Source organism: Gymnogyps californianus, chromosome 1 (assembly GCF_018139145.2).
Source record: "Gymnogyps californianus isolate 813 chromosome 1, ASM1813914v2, whole genome shotgun sequence".
NCBI lineage: Eukaryota > Metazoa > Chordata > Aves > Accipitriformes > Cathartidae > Gymnogyps > Gymnogyps californianus.
In genome coordinates this window covers 99,895,562-99,913,909 of record NC_059471.1, presented here as the reverse complement: position 1 = coordinate 99,913,909, position 18,348 = coordinate 99,895,562, and the positions used below count along the sequence as shown (strand labels likewise).

Sequence of the window (18,348 nt, the reverse complement as noted above, 5' to 3'; positions counted from 1 at the left end):
AAGCCAGCTGATGGATCACCAAAGCTGAATCTCAGAGTAAAGTCCTGATCCGGCACATGTGCTACATTAGTGTGAGAAGCAGTGTTTGCTCCTTCAGCGTGATGTCTCTTAGCAGTATTTTCTCCTTTTACAAATACCCGTAAGATTATATGCACCCTGTATCTTGAATTAAACTTCCTGTCACCATACTCTGGAAATTAAAAAGTCCCTTGCTGACTGCCCCGTACCTTCCTGATTTGACACAGAATTGTTAAAACATTACCAATTTATTCAGGCAGGAAATAATTCATTCAGAAAGACCGTGCTTTGTGAAGGTGCAAGATATATTCAGGTACCTCTACAGTATCCAAATCTGTGATTTGGATGAGTCAGGAATTTTACCAGGTATAACAACAACAAATCTAGCAGAGAGCCAAAGAAAGGTGTTAATTTCTCATAGTATTTTAAGCTCCAGTTTTCCTCACATACAGATTCTTGAATTCTACTTAAATATCAGTGACAGAAGTGCTCCACGCTGAATGCAAATATCCTTTTGTCCAAAGACCAAGGCACTTATGCACGGATACTTACACTTTATTTGCATGATAAACCCACTTTTTGCAACAACTTTATTTATTATTTGTCCTCAGTAAAGCTTATGACGAAAAATACCAAGCTAGGCGTCATTTATACTCAGAATAAAATAGGAATCTTTAGTGAGACTGTATGTGAAATAAATGCTCCTCTGTGAGAATATGGTTAGCAGAAGCTGCCCTCAAGAAAATTAGCACTGTTTGCAGCTAAATAATATATTTGTACTTGAACAAGGGAAAGAATGCATTTATATTCAGATAACCTGAAATATTTTCAGCTTACACAGAAATGTGTTAGCTCTATTAATACAGGGCTTTTCTTTTAAACAGGAATTATATAAAAACTATTTTTAAACTATTAATGTTTTAGTGGTGGCAGGCAGTTTAACATTCTTCCTAATGACAGGGTAACAACCTTTTCTCTCACAAAAATTCTGACAAAAGAATAAATTACAGATGTCTACTTTTCAGCCTTAAAAAAAAATGTTTGAGCAACTAAAATGTAGAAAATAGCCAGAGAGAATTATGACCAAATGCCACATATTAAAAAGTTCTCCACATGTGGCACAGAAAGAAACAGTCAATTCAGTGCAATTGTCTGCTTAACAGGTTGAGCCTCTATCCAACTGGTAGCAATCAGGCAGGACACTAGAGTGGGCAGGAAATCTAAAATTAGGTTTTACTACCTATAATGGAGGATTTATGGGATAATTTAATTGGCAGTCTTGGGACTGAAACCCAAGGTGGGGAAACAAAAACATCTTTCTGGATATACTCTATGAACCCTTCCTGTAGTGGGCTGAAAAATAAAAGTACTGGGGAAATAACCTAGAGATGTAATATCCCCTTTCTAGTGCTATGTAGGCGATGCATGAATACATTTGTGGGTATGTGAGGGGGTGGGGGTTAACCAGAGATAGAAGGAAGTCTTGCATTGATATAAACTGATTTTTCTTCTTTTTAGGAGAATGTCCTGTGAATTGCTTCTTGTAGTGAAACATGTCTCCAACTACACAAGGGATGATAAACAGTCCCAGAGTAAACAGAAGGCTGTAATTCACTCCAATGCTCTTCTGACATCGCAGAGCATGAAAGCACAGCACAAACAGTTTACTGACTGCAGCAGATTGAACTCAGCCTTGTATTCACTCACCCCAGGACAGCCATTGCCATCCACAATATTTGCGGAGCCACTTGTACTTTTGTTTCCCCATGGCACTTCTGTGTTTATACAGACCTTTTAAAGTCAAACCTCAGTGAAGTAAGAAGCACTTTATTGCCTTCTCCCTGTTCACCGGGAGAGCTTTGAAAGGGTTAACATTTAGTTCTCCGCTGGCTGAAAGGCTGTGCAGCTGAGCAGGGGGTAACAGGATCCCCTTCTCCATCCTCATGTGTGTTCCACCCATGTCAGCATGTGCTACCGATGCATTTTCCGTGGCTTATTGCATTTATTAGATGGGCTTTATGCCAGCTTGGAGGTTCAGAGAGAGGAGCAAGGACACTGCCCACTGTCACCTAGCAAGGGGGGATATGCTCCCGCGTGCTGCTGGCAGGTGATTCCCCATCACTTCGCCATGGCTCCTTGCTGTAAGGTCCTCAAACAACATGGATCCCCAACTCTGTAACCAACTGGGATGCAGGGAACAGACCTACATCAATATGGGGGAGCAACAGACCTACCAACCCCTTACAGAGCACATCTTCTAACTCTTTTTAATGCCACAACCAAATCTGCTCACAGTTTCACAATCTCCTGCTGAGATTCCTTTTTCTTTTTTCCCTTTTGGCAAATCTAGTATTGTTTAAAAGTGGCAGTCACTCATCTCTATTCCCAACTACCAGAGCCAAGGGCTACCCATTCCAAAGCTTTTCTGTAATGGGATCTCCATTGCAGACGTTTATGAAGACATTATAGCATTTGACAAATGCCTTTATCTTTAAAACCCATGCACAGTCATATTCTATTTGATGGTGAACAAGTTTTGAGAAAATGACAGGAGAATATGCTTAGTATTGTTACCTCTAGCTTATGACTGGCAGTGTCAAAAGGAAATGTAAACAATCACGTCAGTATAACAATCCTTGATTATTATTCTTAGAATAGCAATGACATCAAGTTATAAGCTATCATAAATTAAAAAAAAATGCATTCCAATTTATTTCAGAAAGCAACATGCAGGAATAGGCTGAAAAACCCAAGGCTGTCTCAAGAATTTCTCTCTCAGCACATTTCAAACTTGATTGGTATGACATGAAAAAATCCCAGAAACAAGGGAAAATTAACAGATTCCAAAAATCAACCTTTGCAAGAGCTCTGCTGATAGCCAGCAAGTCTACAGTAAAATCGGTCAGGCCATTTGGAAACCAGCCCATTGAGAAGGTTACAACATCGCCAAAAAAGGTGTTTGAGTAGATCTAAGTGTGGCAGTTGCAACTATGGGCTGATGTTTTTACCATTTTGCTTTTTTCCCCTCTCCTGTTTTTTGAATGCTAACATCAATCATCCTTCATTTCTTGCTTTTTATATTGTTCCCCAAATCTTGTTTCTACTAATGTCAATGAGAAAAATTCCACTGCCATCAACAGGGAAAAGTTTTCGCAGTTTTTAAGCCACTCATGCTCCTTCACTAAGAGGACCACCACACAGCCTGACACAGACAGACTTACAAGTCGTTGTTATAACCAGGATGCTGTTGAAAGGTCAAGTCAGCATCTTTTCATGATACTGAAAATTTCCTTTTTGATAGATTAATTTACTTTATATTTGAAATGTTTCTTCCATAAACTTTCTTTTTTATTTTCCCCTGGCTTACACTTTCTACCTTCGGGGATAACATAATTACATTGAAGTAAAGAAGAAAACCTTTGTGTCTTAATATGGCCTCTCTGTTGCCTAAACTTAAAATACGTGAAAAATTTATAGACCCTGACAGATTCAGGGTGTGGTGCATCACACTCTCCTTCATGCAAATGCAGCCTACATCTGCAAGTAAGTTGCCTTTTCATGGAAATACTGTTCAGAGAGCATTTCCATAAAAATTCACCCTGGCACCGTTCTGTTTCTCTTGTCATTCGCCCAGCTGTGTTCCTTCCTTGATTGATTTTCATTTTGAATAAGGCACAACAGTCATTTTCATGGGGGGAGCTGGGGAAACTTTCCATTTTTATGTAAGAGCAAACGCTGCAGTCAATGTAATAGCGCTGCATGAAGCATCAGTAAAACCCAGTGTAGTTGTATTTACAATCAGAGATAGTCTGAGAAAACACTTCTGCCTCCAGCTGCCCTTACTAAGGACAAGGCTAGAATACAGCATGCTGAGTCCCAAACTTAGCTTTCCCAGGAGGAAACACCAGGTCTTCTCAAGGGTTTGAGTCAGTCCTGGCTGAGGTCAACACGAGTCCTTCCACGAATCTGAGCAGGAGACAGGGTCCAGCCTAGTTTGCCCAGGGGAAAAAGGGGCACAGAAGAAGGGGAAGGGGCCATCCTCAAAGAAAAGAGCAGCTGGCCCAGATGGACAAATTAAACGAGGTCATACCACTGCCACTGATGCTGCTCCTCAGCCACCAAGTCCCAGCAGTGCCCTGAGGCAGCGAGCGCCTCCCAGACCCAGTATCTTTTATTTCCTCTACCAGCATGCTGAGCTGGGACTGAAATTTAACCATTTCTAAAAAACTTTCTCTTGCAGCAGGCAACGCCGGGGCCAATGCGGAAAGGATCCCAGGATGTCCTCATGTACCTGCTGAGCCCTGCACCATTACTGGGGAAAGGTGAGACAGACAAACTTCCCCACCCAGGTGGGGATCCCAAAGGCAGGCTGGAAGGCAGAGGCTGCGCCCGCACTGCTCCCAGCAGGAGGACAAGCTGGTGCCCCACCACGGCGCCTGGGCAAGGACACCCGGTGCTGGGGCTACCCACGCCGCACCAGAGCGAGCCACACCGCTCCCCCTCTGCTGCGGCCACCGAGCCCCGCATCGCTGCGCTCTCATGTGTTCAAAGGGCATTTCGACCATGTTTCCCAAACACAAATGCTAAATTATTATTTTAAATGATGGGTTTTATATTTTCTGAAGCATTTGCCCTACGCTGAGGCTGAAAATGGACAGTCTGTGGTCTCTTTTATGAAGTTGTTTTTATCCTTTTGGAACCAAAGTGGTAAACCACTAATGGCATGAGCATTTTTCTCATTATCAGTTACAACGTTAATGACTCTTATTTAAGCAAGCAGTATTTTAAAACCTTTCAGGCTTGCATGTTCAGTTATTAGACCTCAGACTGTTTATTGTGTCTTCTCTTAAGAAAAGTTCTTTTATACTGTTAAATGGAAGAGGCCATTTCAAGACCAGACAGCAATTTGCATCAGTAAATGCTTTTAGGAACTTGTTGCTCTAGTGTCTTAGAACCGACTCATTTTCAAAATCCCTTGCCTGAAGGTTCAGTGCACTCCAGTGCTCAGGTCTAATTGTAAATAGCTAAACGTTCAATTAAAATTGTGGTCTAGCAGCTGAAGCAAAGGCAGACTTTAAGCCCAGTGCTAGTATCAAGCTCTGCTTTGTAGTCTTGTGCAAATTACTCAGCCCACTCTTAGAAACATTAACAGAAACAAAGTGTTTCAAATTTGTTTGCCCTAACCCTCCAGCCGCAACACAGTGTTAAGGCATGTCTCCATCTCCAGGAGTCCAGAGCCACCCAGACATAGACCAGCACAGGCCACAGAGGTTATTTTCACACAAGGAGCATAAGGGACTTGTGTTGGCTTCCCTTTTTCCTCAAGCACCATCCCAATGCTAGCATGGAGAAAAACGTAGGCACCCTCACAGCTACCAAACGGCACTAGAGGAGAAGTGTCCAGGGTCAGAATGGGAATGGACAAGTTTAGGAAGGGTAGAAAGCCAAGCATAAAGGCTCTGGCACCAGAAAATCAAAGCACATTCATAAAACAACAGCCCAACGTTTTGAAAAGTATTGAGCACGTATTACAAAGTGGTTGCCAAAGGGTTGCTGTCATCTCCAGGAAAAGCAAGCATGCCACAGATATTTCCTGTGCACGCTGATCCTGGGGGAACAGTAAAAGTTGGTTATTGCACAGACCTACTCTAAATGTTCTCGCTTTCATAATACACATGACTGTTTTCTCACTGCATCCATTTTTGCTCACATCCATTGGCGGGCAGCATACCTAACTCAGCTTTTGTTTAAATTCTTATGTTCTTCCAGGATAATTGGCCCTACGGGACTTTAATCTAAATGGAGTGTATCTTTGTAGGGACCTCGTAGAGGTATTTCTAATGTTTAATGGTCTCCTGAATTACTACTTTCCTCCCACTGTGAAGGAAATGGGCTCGCCACCGTCCGTTTCCCCGTAGCATTCATTACCGCTAGCAACACGGATGTAGAAGCAGCATCCCTTAGCCCATCCTGTGCTTCAAAAACACAAGAAAGAAAAGGCAAAGTATTCATCTGCCTTAACGGAGGTAGACTTGCTCCACATCGACGTGATCAAGCAAAGGTTCCCCTCGCGCAATTACTCAAGATCCATCCATTTGGGCTCACACCGGGGGGGCTAAGGCAATTATATCCCAGCACAGCTTGCTGACTCAGGGCGACTTGCTGACATGGGCACATACCTGCCAGCGATGTGGGAACGTGAATCTGTCTATGTGGGGTTATTTCTGCCTTTCTCGTGCAGCCATTTCTCAGACCACTTTCTAATGTCTTCCAGACCACCAGCAGCCCGCAGACCATATGTGGAGTAACACCGCCATAGACTAACTGGTTAATGAGTTATTCTCACAGCCTGCAATAAGGCTCCCCTTAGGAGCTGGTAGACATCTCATTGCCTGCCAGCAGGCATAGTCGAGAACCGGCTCTCAACTGCTGTCAATACCTAATTTAAAATGCTTGTAATTACAGCAGTACAACAGTAACATTTTGTTTACCTAAAAGCTAAGCTCCTCATTCATTCCCTCTGCCCCTGGCAAACAACTGCCAGATACGCACACACAAAAAATATGGGGGCATAATTGGAAAAACTGTAGGTAGCCCTTCATAGGGATTAGGAAACACTGGCGTACGGCGTATCAAACCCTACTGCTAACCCTGGCACACCACCAGCTGCACCCCTCTAGGGCAGGCTATGCTCAGAGCAGCGGGACCCTCGGCACCCAGGTGCGACCTCTGCGCCCAGTCCATGACGGCAAGTAAATGAAGGCGCTTCATGACACGCTGTGTTTCGCCGCGCTGCCTCTTCCTTGGGCGAGTTCGTCTTTTGAAACTGTTCCAGTGCTGGTAAGAGAAGGCACACAGGCTTTCTGAACACAGAAAGCTTCTAAGCCAGCTCTACTCAAAAACTCGAGTTTAAAAGTTTCCCCGTGGTGGTCTCAGCTCCCTGCTCAACAATGCGAGCGGGGCTGAGAAGGGAAGACTATCTTCACGGGCATTCATGTCGGGTTAGTGACAATCCTGTGTGTCACCCAAGCCTGTTGGGCTTTCCCTCCCTTTTCTGGCCTGTTGAAATCACCTTCCTCACTGCAAGATAAGGAGCCGATATGTAAAAGATAATGTGCTTTGCCTGTAAATGTCATCATATCCAAAACACCTTTCAAATTTAAAATAGAAAAATTAGGATTCCCCTGCAATAGGAAGCTACTGGGCCCTGTGAGGAATTAAAACAGTAGACCTTGACAGCAAATCTTCACTGACTCCTTGCTGCCAAGGGACTGGGAGGAGGCCAGAGATGGAGCAGGAGGGAGTCATAAGACCTGCAGGTGTATGACCCATGTCTCCTCCTCTATGAAAGATGAGCCCACACAGAGAAAGCGGAAACTCTCCGAGTTCCTACAAGGGAAATTTTATCAAGAGAAAAAGCAGTGCCTGTTTCCTGTGCTAAAAAGACAGTGCCTTTAAATGCCGTAGTAACTGGGGGGAGTTAAGGCTTTAGGAAATCACCACAGTGAAAACACTTCCAGGGCACTCTAGGCCCAGTGGAAACATGAGGAAGAAACACTTAAGCTGAAGAGCTCTGCCCCCTCAGAAGCCAACGGAGAAGCTTCAGCCACTTCAGCAAGGTCAAGATTTCATCCACTGAACAGAAATTCAGAGCTTTCAAACTCTTTCATGGGTTATTCTGGAATGGAAGAGGAAGAGGAATTTATGGGTTGGTAGTTTTTTCCATGTAAGACCAACTGAAAGTGGTAAATATGTTAAAACAGGCTTGTTGCTGTTCTTACCAAGAAAGCAATGGTCCAAAGGAGAACAACATGACTGACAAACACCCATAAGCACATGTGGTGGAGTACACCACTGTTTTTGAGTTTCTGTGCACCAGCCAGGCTCTAGCTTCCTACCAAACCATTAAAAAGAAGGGGGGGGGGGGGGGGGCGGGGAGAGACGAGAGTTCAAAAATTCAGTATCACCTACTAAGCTGCGAGTGACTTTCTGCAAAATGATTTGCCTTGCTAATCCTTTCCATGAAAGGCAGATGAGAGTCAATATGGATGGGCATCTGGCTGGGGCAGGTCCACAGCTGGCGCAGAAGAGCCCAGCTCCATCAACCTCACCCGGAGCTGGACGGGCACTCAGCCCACCGGTGCGGGGGGTTCTCACGTGAGCATCAACATTACCACTTCAGGACTCTGGTTGTCAGTGACGATTTGTTTCCTTACAGGTCCATAAACACTCATGGCTTACGTCAATGTGGTTTCAGGCTCATTTTTAGCTTAGACCACTCGCCTCACAAGGTCCAAGAGGAACCGAGGAACCCAGAGTCAATGGTCAAAAGGAGCCTTGCTGTGCTTCAGACGAGTCTACTGATCTGAACTGTACTTCTGCAGGGACATGAGGATGCCAGAAATCGGCGCAGAGAGCTAGCTAGAATTCATCCAGCCGTTAACAGGCAGGATGTAGGAATCACACTTTTCCACTACAAATGGTAAAACTATCCAAGCCCAAATCCCCTCCCCACAAAATTCAAATGCCTTCTTTCTATTTTTTCTGGTGTTAAACATATGTTACATATGCCTTACAAAACTCGCACACAGTCTGTCCGGTTTCGAAGCAGGGGCTGAAGTGCAGCAAACATCCTTGCTCTCACTCCCATTTCTGCTTTCCAAGAGAAGTGCCAGAGAAAGTATTCTATTTTTGTAAGAGTTTAAAGGGCATGGTCAGAAAAGTGACTATGTAAAAATGGCACCTTTTCATCCAGCAGATCTGTTCCCAGTGAGTATTCTGAGTCATGTCTGCTTACTTTAGTGACCGAAATAGATTTTTACTACTTCTCACTCCTCTTTAGTCCTGTGGAACCAACATAGCAAAGAGGGAGTTATATAAATCCTACCCTGGACCAAAACCCGTTGGGACTCATTAACTAAGTACAAGAGGCAGAAGCAAGGGCTGGATGCACCCCTGTGGGTGGCTGAGGGGGCAGCGCCGCTGCCCACCGGTTCTCCTGTCCTATGCCAGGCACGTCACATCACACAGGGTGGTGTTAACTTAGAGGGAGAGGAGAGGAGGATTGCTCCAATTCCCTTCACCCCGCCTCCTGCACCCTTCAGCAAACCTAACCCCCCATCCTGCGTTACTGCTCTGCAGACCAACCACAGACTGAGCTCCCTGGGCTCACATTTAGTTACAACTGTCTTTCCTGTAAACTGTCATGGAAATCACAAGCAAATAACAAACACAAAGCTCTCCCCTCCCTCCTGCTAGCTCTTGCAGAGCTACTCTGCAAGACTGACTGCAGCTTCAGAGGTAAGCTGCACTCATTGCAGGGACAACTTTCATGTCAAGACACCAAACGGGGGCCAAAAACTGCTCCTGTGCCCAGGGCCAGGCACAAAGCTTATGGCCTCTCCAAAGCAAGCTTTCCATAGTTGTGCTTTGAGAGATTTAAGCAAAGTATAGACCCGGGGGCATCATCCATATGGTTGGTAAAACCCTTTTGCGCCGGATGAGATATGGACCAGTTTAAAAAAAAAACACAACACAACAACTTAAATGGCTATTACTATTCCCTTCATAAGCAGAACAGAATCTTAATAGAAAGACAGCAGTATTAATCCATTCCTATCTTACTCTAATGATAAAAAAAAAAGATGGTTAATGTTTTCATTTTTCAGTTTTTTCAATGAAGTTAAAAGAGACAGCAGTGCAGAAAGCATAAAGGCTTTCTGTTGCTATTTCTAATGTTTTTACTGCTGGTGATAAAACTGGACAGCAAAAAGGTAGTTTGACAGTAAAAATGAAACTATTATGTACTGAGTCAACTTTAAAATGAAAATAATAAATAAGCAATAAGATTCATACCCAGTCAGACTGTAAAACATTCATCTGGTCTCTCTGCTGTACTTTCACTTACAGTTTTTCCTTCAGTCTCCCTAAGATCAGCTGCTGGGGCCCGGATCAGCCCCTGGATACAGAATTCAGTGCACTCAATGCCAGCCATCTGAAAGTCAAGATACCCGGTCCTGCAACCCCAATTCCTACTCAAGTTGATGGACAGAGGCTCCATCTTCAGCTGACTTTCCCAAACTAACATAATTGTCTCAGACTGGCAAGATTAACCTGTTCTCTGGCTAGGGAGGGAACTTACACCATTACTGTCAACTAGATGCTTGATTTTTAGATGGCTACAGCTAGGTGAGGTGAATCCTACCCTCCTAAAACCATTTTTCAGTCTCACCACGTAGAACTGACTTCTCCACATAGAAGAACCAAGATGCCGGGTTCAGATTTCTCCATGCTCTTCATTTCAAAAGGGTGATGAATTGCTTCACTGAAATGAAGCCTTGGTTGTGCCTACCAAGAAGGTGCTCTTTGTGGTTTCAGGATGTTGACATACATATTGGTGACAGATGATTTGGCTTGTCTTGATTGCATGAGATACAGAGCATGTTACAGACTGTTTGCTATAAATACATAAAAATACCAGAGAACTTATAAATGTAGCAAAGGAATGAAGAGCACTAGCCCAAATCCCCAACTTCACATTCTGGGCAAATCTAATGAAATTCAAGAAAAGGCACAAGATACCCACCAGGACCAAACTAGATCTTAATTTTATATTAAATCCTGTATTTTTCCTTTTTCAAACCTGCTTCTAATGCCACGGCCACAAGCCTGTGAAAAAAAAACCCTCTGTAAGCCTCTGAAGAGCCAACTACAATCAGAACAATCAGTGTAACAGTGGTTCTTTGCAGAAATGATGGAGAACTTTTACCATGTCTGCTTTGCAAGAGTCCTGCAAATCAGCTGTTTTTTCAAGCAGATTTTGCAGTTTAGTCTCAGTGCATGCTGTAATGCAACGTATTAATGTTACTTTAGTAGTTTACTATAAATCCTTTGTGTATAATTTGTGAACTCTATAGAGAGCAGTCCATTTTATAAACATAATTTTAAAACACCAGGTCTAAATTTATTGCAAGGTTTATTCAGAACTGACAAAGCCTCCTTAGAAAACTGAATTTTGCTTAGAAGACATTCCTTCTGCATAACTACTGACTTCTTTCTTTATAAAGCCCTTTTTAATTACACAGAAAAATATAAACAGTGATAGAAATGCAATTTGTCTAAAGTGAATTGTTTGATTGCCATATTTCATTTTTTGTTCTCATTTAATGAGAGTATTTTACAGAAAAAGATACATTTGTGCAATTTATTAAATCCACATGATTTTTACATATACATTTAATTGCACCAAAACAAATCACACAGTAACTGCATCCAGTATTGCCACTGAACATCAAAAAATATGTGACTTATTGAAAGAGTCTGCTTCAGCCAAATCAGGTCAAATATACCGTGTATATCCATACTTAATAAGCTAAAAATAAAGTAATAAACTCAATGCAAGGCCAGAAGGTATTATGAAAAGCTGAAACTGGTAAGCCTACATGACTGACTTACAAATTAGAAGAAATCAATTAGATTTTGCAAAACATTTTGTTGTAGTTTACAGGGCAGCAAGCTGCTACTCCTAAGCCACTGCTCCTAGCACCAGAAAAATGAAAAAGACCTGAACACTTAATAAATCAATGCATATTTACTAACAGTGTAACATTAGCAAAAAAAAAAAAAAAGACCCTTACTAACCACTTGTAGCAGACAGTAAATAGCAGATGGAAAAGATGCTAATTCAGCAGGCAATATATTTGGGATGAGGGGAGGTTAACAGGGAAGGGAACCTACTCCTGACCCGCTCACACCTGCGCAGCCTTAATCAGGCCTGCCTCTGCCACCCCACTGCATCCCAGCTAGCAGCCCAGGTGCTGCGGTAATGGCTGTGACCTGCTCTCCTCTCATTAGAGACGGAGTTGTGTGTTAGTCACAGGCAGCGTTCCCGGACTTAGCAGCAGCGGTCTCAAACTCCTCTATGCTGCCCTATCCAGTCTCGCACCCCAAACTGCTCTCCTGCAGCAGCCGGCTATTCAGCCGGTGCAAGCTCGATCAGAATTCTTCTCCTGTTGCTATTTCTTTGCGAGGTGAAAAGAAAACAAGCCTGTTTCATTACGGACCTCCTGGAGAAATTTGAAAACTTGGGTGTCTAAATGGAGCTGATTGAAACCACATTTAAGCCCGTATTTGTTTAACTTGCCTCGTGCAGTACTGCGGGCCTGCGGGTGCTCATCATTTCCTACAAGCCAACCTTTCTTTTTCAAATCAGCAGCTAATTAGGTCCATGTAGTTCAAAGCTACAGGCTACCTGACAAATTCAGAAGATCTGAAACACAACAGAAGTCAATATTCGTTTGCAGGAACAGCATCTAAAAGAGGCAGCAGCTTTTTAATATCCTACCAGTATTACAGAGTGTCTAAGCATCCGGGTAGCTACTGCTTTCTCCCTGCTAAAAGGACCAGCAGAAGCACAGCATCTTTTAGCAGTGAGAAGGCTGAAAGCAATGCTTTAATAAGCACCTGGGTATCATATCACTTAGTGTCCGTATTAAAATGAATCAAAACAGAAGACCTCAATTCAAAACCAAGCTCCCAGCTTTCCAGCCACTCGTGAAAAACAGCAATCTCCCAGACATGAGTGGTCACCCGGAGTTCAGCTGAAGAGCTTGTGTGGCTACAAGTCGAGGCCCTTAGTTTTAAACCATCCTCTATCGAAGCCTGTTGTATCTCCAGCTAAAATGAAAACATATGTTTATTGTTTTCTCTTTGGGCAGACAATTAATATTTATATGATGCATTATCAAACAAAAATAACTATGTATTTTGTTCCTGGAATAAGTTTTTTCTTATTGGAATGAAGTTGTGCCAAGGAGGGATTTCATCTGATGCAAGCAGCATGCAAGAACAATCCACTTACCATGGTAGCTTTCTAAATTAAAAAGCGGCATTTCAGAGTGGGCCATAGCAAAGGTAAGTTGATGAAAATGAACCCTGCAGCGCAGTCTCACGCTCCACGCAAGAAAAAGTGCCACCAAAGTCAGTAGGAGATACACTTGCGACAGCAGTACGGGAAGCAGGCTTTTTGCAAATCCATTCATGCTTACTTTAGATCAAATATCATCTTTGCTCTCAAACGACATAAAAAATGTCTCGCTGCATACATTTTAGTTTTGATATATACACCGATTAACAAGGACGCGCACTATGTCCACAGCAGAATAAACTCTTCGGTTTTCATTGTGAAATTACTGTTTCTTGAATTCAATCAAGCCCTCCAGATTATACACATACCACTAAATATAAATAGAAGAGGTTAAAATGCAGTTTAAATATAACAGATATGTCCGCAACTCCATATTTAGATACACCCTTTAATTTTTTCCTATTGCCTACTTTTTACTTACATTTAAATTTAGCAAAGTAATTTTAGACTGCCAGTTTTCTACCTACACTAGTTAACTATGCTGTGAAGGAAATATATTAGATTTTCTCCACTTATATCATTACCTTCCAAAATGCCAAAGCGCTACAAATTCTCGTGACTCAAACCTTCAAGTAAAAGACAAAATGATGCTCGACTTTACTGGGAAACCTGCCTGTCGAAAAGCGCATAGCTAGAACCACACCGGGAAATAAAAAATATTCTAGTGGCTGTGAAAGTGGCCAGTTGTGGGTACAATGAAAAACAGTGTGGTGTTATTGCACAAAAGGTAATTCTTTCAACCCAAGACAAACATCATTATAATTCAGGCTGAAAATATCTTACCAGCATGAACTTTTTTTTAACAAAAGCATTTTAAATCAACTGTATAGGAAAGCTGACGTACAAAGCATAAACTCATCCCTGGCCTACCTTCCCAGCTGTACAGCAGAAAACCAGTGGGCAGCATTAGGCACTCAAGGCTAAGCCTGCACTGCTGACCTTAGCTGATATGGATCAGGCCCAAAGGGCCCTTTCTGACCGTACCCCCTGTCAACAACTTCCACCTTGAGTTCAGGACACAGATTTCCACAGAGCTACTTGCATGATTAAAAGAAGTACGGTTTGCCCTTACAGCTGCCTTTTCCCGAAAAAATAAAAAATATTCACTTAAAAGAAAATGAGAAGCTTCCTGCTAGTGGAAAAAACCCCAACACAATAGATATTTCAAGGGAAAGGGTTCATTCCAACCCAAACATTTTAAATTATTTTGTTGTTACCTGCTAGTAACTCCTGGAGCATTTAGTAATGCAGAGGCAAGGAAAGGAAGGAAACGTAACATGTAACGTTTCAGGGCTACCAGATGCCATCAGCACTGCAAAAGCTTTTTGTGGTTTTTTGATCCTCACTGGAGTGCATTTAAGCAAGAGCAGAAACTGCTGTACACAGGGATCTCAGTAAAGTGATCAAAATGAAGTGCTCTGCAGAGGGAGAACCAATGCCACGAGCCTCACGTTTTGATAGCGAAGCACTGGTGTTTAGGAGAAAGCGCAACGGGAGAGGATTTGCCTCATCAGTAGCCAGGTATTTTGCTCATGTGGCGTTGTTCAAACCAACTGGATTAAAACAGTCATCCCAGGGTTTTTGTATTTGTTTACACAACTCCATGTGCACACAGAAAATAAACTGCCCACAGAAGAGCAGGTAGCAAAGACGCATCCACATTGCGAAGGTGAAAGCACTGGTCTCAGGTGGAACCGTCATTTGAACACTAACAACTGTGGGATCCAACCTGGTATTTCAGATAGAAAAGGTCTAACCTATTAACATACAAACGAGTGTACTTGCGATAAGAGACACTACTTCCAAGTTTGTAACAATCTGTATTTTAAGCTCATGGTTCCTATCACTGAAACTCCTCGATGGACTCAAACACCCAGATTTCTTCGGTGCCTGACAAAGAGCTCAAACTTGCTTAAAAGAAAGAGAGAAAAGCCACACAGTCGCTACCGCTTATAAACCATTGGAAAAAAAAAATGCCTAATATATATCTATTAGAACATATCTTTAAGAACCAAATGCTACATAAATTAGAATCCAAATGGAGTAACACCTTAGGAGCAAAAAGTCCGACTAATCACACCTAGGACTTACACTGACAGATCATTTATAAAATTCCTGCAACATGTAACTCTATCCAGTACTATATGATTTGTTTAACTTTGGGACTAAATTGTGGGAGGTGGGGACAGATGCTGTTCAAAGCTCTAAACCCTGAAATGCTTTTAGAGGTAGTGATTTCTTTCTTGAAAAGTTTTTCAAAGAATTGCATGGCAAGTTTGCCATTGTTTGCCTACATATGTGTATGAAAGAGAAAATAAGAACTGACGTTACTATTCCAATGTACCATATCTTTGTTTTTAGAAATGTCCTTCAAGAAATAGATAAGATAATCAACATAAAAATATATTTGTCCCATATGAAGTATGGCTTAGTTTATTTTTGCCTTTACTTATTCCCTTTTAATTAGGAAGTTGTCAAACAATCTATTTCTCTTCCTTGATTTTCGTATCAGTTCAGGTGCGCTTGAAATTGCGTACCTGATACATATATCCTGATGAAAGTTTACATTTCATACCCTAGTGAGAAGCTGTCTTTGTCTACTTCACTTGTTTCAGTGAAACCAGGGAAGTGGTTACAGGGTTAAACCAAAGGAATGTGACATTTCTCCATGTGCAGTTCATAGACCTATCCTGGTTTTCCTAATGGACTCAAAATTACATGGGCAGAATGTAATTTCCAAACTATTACTTCAGAACTGAAGCACAGTGTTAATTCAGAGAATGACACTTTGAATACAAATAAAAACTTTGTTAAAGAAACAGCAAGTTTACTTGTACCGTGGGTCCTTAGCAAAGGCAGCAATGAATGGAAGTTTATGTTAGCCAGAACTTGCAACTTCAGCTTTTGTAAATATCATTACGTACACTCCAAACTCTACAGCAAAGTCATCTGGTCACCAAAATAGACCTCCGCATACTGTATCACAGTGCTTACTCTGAAAAGTACCACAACCAGCTCTGACTCTCCTCAGACCAACTCAGGTAATTGAAGGTTTTCCTACATGCAAGAGCTAGTCAGCTTTTGAAAAGGCAATAGAGGTATTAGTTAATTGAATGATGAATTGCTGAAAGAATTACAAACACACCAACGCTGCTATTACGAACGAGGAGAAAAAATGATGGCGGAGGGGGGGGATGATGATATAATTTCAGAGGCTGATGCCCGAAAAGACAGCAGCCAGCCCGAAACCAAGCGGCGTTAACGCTTTAAAACTAAAGAAAGTCGGAAAGGGCCCGTTTGCGCAACGCGACCCCGCAGAAGATGCGCGGCTCCAGCTGCCGCCCCCAGCCCCGGCCGAGCCCTCGGGGCTGCCCCGCTCCAGCCGCCGACGTGCCGCGACGAGGGGGCAGCCGGACCGCCGCCCCGCCGCCTGCGGGGAGCCGCCTCGCTTCGCCTCGGCCCGGCCCGGCCCGGCCCGGCCCGGCCCGGCCCGGCGGCGCTGCCCGCCGCCGCCCCTCGCCCCGCCGCTCCCAGCCCCGACGGCCGCGCCGCGCCCCCTCCGTGCCCGGCGCTCCGCTCGTCCCCCCGTGCCTCCCCCCCCCCGCCCCCGCCCCATCGCAGCCCCGGAGGGGAAAGGACTTACCGGGCGAGGCCGCGGAAGGGGGCGAGTCCGGGGTCCCGAGGGGGTTGGGAGGACGGGACGGGACGGGAGGGGACGGGGACGGGGCGCGGAGGGCGCCGCCGGGGGAAGGCAGCGGCCGCCGGCGGCGGGAGCGAGGGAGGGAGTGAGGGAGCGGGCGAGGGGACGGCGGCGTTGCCGACTGCAGTGAGTCACTTCAGTCGGGACGGGGCTCAGCCCATCGCGCTGGCCCCGGGCTCCGTGCGCCTCTTCCTCTCTCCAATCGCCGAGCGGGGCAGCCGCTGCTCCCCGGCGCTCCCCGGCTCGCCCGCCGCCGTCGGGGCGGCCCCGCGCCGCCCGCCGGGCACCGGCACCCCCCCCCGGGGGCGCAGCGGACCCCCCGCCCCCCTACTCCCCGGCGTCCTCCCTCGGGCGCCCCCGCTGCGTACGGGGGAGGGGGGGGGGGGGGGCGGGAGGGGCTGGGCGGAACTGGAGGTGAGCGGGACCTGCGGGGGGAGGACACGGGGCTACCGGTGGCTCGGCTGGGCTCGGCTCGGCGGGTCTCCTCTCCTCCCGGCGCGGGGAACAAGAGCGTGTTTTAAGGGGCAAAGCGAGCGTGCGGTTGTTGTGAGGACCCGACGTGAAGCCAAAGCCTGGCCGCTAACCAGGTGGCAGCGGGGCTCCGGAGGGCAGCGAGTTAAATAACGGGATGCACGGAAATAAAAGGACAGGGGAGGGCCAGGGGAGCCTGGTCCGGCCGAAACGGGGCTGTGCGCCCCATCGCCCGGCGGTGCAGGGGGGTTGGAGAGGGGCTGCGTCCCGACCCTGGCAGCGGCACTCGCCTCGCACACGCTCTCACACTCACACGCACCCGCGGGGAAGCCCAGCGGGAGGCGGGCGAGCCGCGCTCGCCGGGGAGAAGCGGACGGTGCGCCCCGTCCCGTCCCGTCCCTCCCGCCCGCGGGCTCGGGGCTCCTTACCGGGGCGCCGCTTCTGCCCGCCGCCGCTGCCGCGCTGCCCCGGCCTTCCCCGGGCACGCCTCGGCCCCCGCCGCACCGCCGGGCATCGCCCGCCGCTCTCCCCGGCGCTTCTCAGCCAGCGGTCAGCGCCGAGAGCCAGCGTACAAAGCAGAAAACCCAGTACTCCCTTAATTAAAAATAATAATAAAAAAAAAAATTTGAAAAAAATAATTAAAAGCGTCTCAGTTTTTAAAGCAGAACTACATAATGTATTAATTGGTTGCTATTAGCATGCAGTTTTATTGAGCATAGCACACAGAAGTCTGATTGTGAGCGAGGAGTGTTTTCAATGAAAGTGGAGTTATTTTAGCTGCAGACATGTTTACATTTCTGTGGTTTAGTCTATAACTTTCTCTTTTTCTTGCTTCAAAATTCTGCTCCATGAAGCAAAGCCCTTAGCTCCCAGACATTCCAAAAAGTCTGCCAAAATAATAGGAAAAAAAAAAGAAGAAATAAAAAAAACACACACAGAGACCCCCAAGTCTGGGTCAGGCTCAGGGCTGGATATGGGCAGAGCGAGTATACCCCCTCCTCACTCTCTCTCCAGTTAAAAAGCCTTCAGGGCTCCATTTCCTGTTTTTAAGGAAAAAATAAAGCGGGTCTAGGACTGATTTTAGACACTGCCTCGACCAGGGCTGGTGGGTGCCGAGGACCTTTAACTCTCTCAGTGCCAAAGGGTATCCAATAACGCGCTGGTCCAGGCAACCACACGCCTCCCTCCCTCTGAGAACAGCCATAACAGCAAGATGGCTTTTTACCCCGCTGCG

At 45.1% G+C, this 18,348-nt stretch overlaps 1 protein-coding gene across 1 annotated transcript in view; it reads right to left on the bottom strand.

Moving 5' to 3' along the window:
- Positions 1-16,652, bottom strand: part of ERG (ETS transcription factor ERG) — a 147,820-nt gene extending 131,168 nt beyond the window's left edge. The window contains exon 1 of the mRNA XM_050903843.1: positions 16,587-16,652. The gene's annotated coding sequence lies outside the window, so the exon portion shown is untranslated. The remainder of the gene's footprint in view (positions 1-16,586) is intronic.
- Between the last annotated feature and the right edge of the window lie 1,696 nt (positions 16,653-18,348).